Consider the following 3,464-nt stretch of genomic DNA (forward strand, 5'->3'; position numbering starts at 1 on the left):
AGAGGGTGCTCCGCCACCCCCTGCTTTCCTGGACCCTCTTCAGCTCCCCACACCCCCTTGTCCCTCTCTTCATACATAAGCCCGAGATGATAAGTGTTCTGACTCTTTGTGCGGGCTTGGAATAAGACAATGCCACACATCACTACAGAACACCATCCATCTCACAGGCCATCAATCTGGCACACAAAAGATGAAATGTAGCTCCAGCTCCCTTTTTTGGCCAAGTGGTTTCTCTTTGCTTAGAAGTAGCTTTGTCTTTCATTTCTCTTTCTTCTTTTCGTTGCCGGGTTTGTGTTAAACCAAAAAAAATCGCTTCAGGTTGTGAACACATGTTGGAAAACTACACCGGCCGTTTTCTTTTGCGAAATGCATCATGGACAATTTTAAAGATATTGAGTTTTCAGCAAAAATAACTTATGAAAAATGCTTAACGGAAACATTTTCTCCAATATTAAAGGATGTTTGTACTTTCATAATACCATTGAAATCTTATTTATCCTCTTCTGCTTACAATTAGCTTTAAATTCTTCCAAGATAAGCTTGGAGCTTTTGTTTAATAGTTACTGTAAATTAAAGCTCTACGATTTCAATATTATTTATAGATATAATCAACAGAGACATAGCTAATAATTAAGAAAAACTCTAAAGTATTTAAAACAAAGAAGTTGGAGTCTCTGAAGATTTGATTCAAAGCTTTAGTTTACATATTTTCCTTTTTTTCTGGAAAAACATATTAAAGTATTGAAATTCCAGTTTTAAATGAAGGTGAATTCATGTTCAGTTTTAGATGATTTGCTTAAGGTTGTTCCAATTCACAGCACCTTGGGGGAAACAACAATAAGCTTGTTTGAGTTGTGCAATGGATACAGTGCTTTGTAAAAGAAAAAAAAATATATTTGTCTATCTTTTTCTTAAATTTTACCATTTCAGAGCCTCAAACTTCTTGGGGTTTTATGTTTAAAAATAGCAGAATAGTGCGTAAGTGGAAGTAAAATGATTAAGTAAAATATAAACAGAGACCATCATTTTGTTATATCATCTCAGTAAAAAAAGCAGCTCTTCTGAAAAGGCCTCAAAGGTTCATAAGAAAACAGTGATGAACAAAGAGATTTTCATGTCCCCAATGCAAAAACATGATCATACATGTCATGTATTAAAAGGACAAACACACAAAGCTGATTCTGTGACCAAAAAAGCCTTAATCCATTTTCCTGAGATGTTCCATAAACTGTTCAGCTAAGCTATCAGGTTAACCTGTTAATCTCCTCTCTATGCTGCTGCATTAGAAGCTTTAAACAATCAATATGATGAGGCTCGGCTGGAGCAGAATTAAGGCGGCATCCAATAAAACGCCCTTCCAATCATAGACTGTTATTGCTGCACATCTCAGCCAGCACATCATCTGTTTTCTTAGATGGCTCGGGCGCTGTCTGAATGTTCGAGCGCTGTTCGTATTCATCCATGAACTGGTCAACACCCTGTGATGATTATCATGGGTTTATTAGATGGTTTTAGGAGACTGGAAGTTGATTGTAGACCCCTGGCAGATGGTTGACCTTCACATTAGTCGTCACCTTCCCGTATTAAGTTAAGACAGACTAGGGGCTTGTTCTTTTTTAAAGGAGCTGAACCGGACCACCTCAGGTTAATCTCTCTATAGCCTGAAATGCCCATGAGGGATTAGGCCCAGAGTACACCTGCTGCTGGTTTTTAACACACTATGTCTCTGCTTTAGCGGGATCATCATAGCTTTTATTATCACTCACTCAAGCAATATATATTAAGTTATATAAGTGTGTATCCTTTTTCTATTTTCATTTATTTAGAATATTTTGCAAATGAAGATTTCAGATTAGTTTCTCAATAACAATCTTTAGAATATATATATGTTTCATGTATTTAAAATAAATTCAACTTATTTCCTTCATTTTGGCAGACCTATTTGGATCAAGCATAGTTGGACGAAATAAAACCAAGATGCTTGGATGCCTTGTCGTGACACTAAAGTAGAATTCACACCAGGATTGAGACGTCAGCAGCATTTTAGCCCCACTGAAGAATTTGTTCAATCCGTGTGACACAGCAGACGACGAGGCCATCCCTTTAGGTGGTTTGACAACAGTTCACAGTCAAGCTGGAAACTTGACCTGACTTTAACATTTATTCACGCTTTGATTTGCATTAGCCTGACACTTACATGATTGACATGCAAGTGTGTGAAAAGAGCCAAAGACTTTGAAAGGCCGTAATGCTCACATATCCTGCCTTTTAAGAGAGAAGAAGACCGGCTATCTTACTTTTTGTATTAAAGCCATTTCTCATGTAGGTGTTCTAACGCATTAAAGCATATCTATTACTTCATAATTTCTTTCAGCCACTGTTTACTGTATGTGATTTTTTTATGCATCTATCTCTGCAAAATAAAACAATCATTCCAGTTAGCATTTACATATCATGATATATTGGGAAAAACAGGCATACTGCAGCAGTCGTTGTGACAGTTTGCAGATTTCTTTTTTTTTTTTCACATCGCTAGCATTCAGATTTAAGAGATCTGTTGAATTAAGCTAATTTGCTATTTCCCATTGGAACAAAGCATATACAAAATATTGTTATTTTTGTTAATTGACAACAAGAAAATGTGTAAATGGCCAAAAAGGAAAGATTTTTCTTTTATTCAAATTAAAGATGTACAGATTTGGGAAGGTTTACTTCTTAATAGCAGAAAGAATAATCATAATTGTTGATTACTGTTTTAGCACAATTCCAATCTAAGGAACTAACATAATCTTTTCTTTATGTTTGAGATCAGTTTGCTCAAAAATACATGTCCTTTAATAATAACTAGTTATCTGTGATTGCTTTTAAGTGCAGCTGATTAAACTTGACTCCCTGTCTCTAATTCCATTGGATATTTATGGAAAAGCTATTAATGGCAGTGCTGTACCCAACATTAATAGGGCATCACATTATAGCCGCATACAACCTTTGCTTAGCTTTGATTGTGAACAAAGTTGCCTAAAAGACAACACATTTCTGCATCACATGGCACAATAAACTATTCAAAGATTAGATCTAGCTATTTGTATGTCTTACACTTCAAGAATATATTTTTTCAAAAATATAAGCCACTTGGGTTTGATTTCAGGTGTGCAGAGTCAGTGAAAATGTTAGTGATATATTGGCTTTTATGATGTATGTAACACCAAAAATGGAAAGCATCTCAGAGAATTAAACTATAGTTAAATGTTAATTTGCCTTGTATAGTGCCTTATCCATGGACCCTTGTCCTTTGGTAGATTAATAGAGGCTAGGCTACCATGCAATAGGAAGCACCAGGTCTTCGAACCAACAACAACTGTAAATTAATGTAGAAATAATTTTATTTATAATTACATAAACTAAGGACTGTCTATTTAGGTTGAATATATATATATATATATATATATATATATATATATATA

Source organism: Cyprinodon variegatus, unplaced genomic scaffold, assembly GCF_000732505.1.
Source record: "Cyprinodon variegatus isolate N-32 unplaced genomic scaffold, C_variegatus-1.0 Scaffold790, whole genome shotgun sequence".
NCBI classification, from domain to species: domain Eukaryota; kingdom Metazoa; phylum Chordata; class Actinopteri; order Cyprinodontiformes; family Cyprinodontidae; genus Cyprinodon; species Cyprinodon variegatus.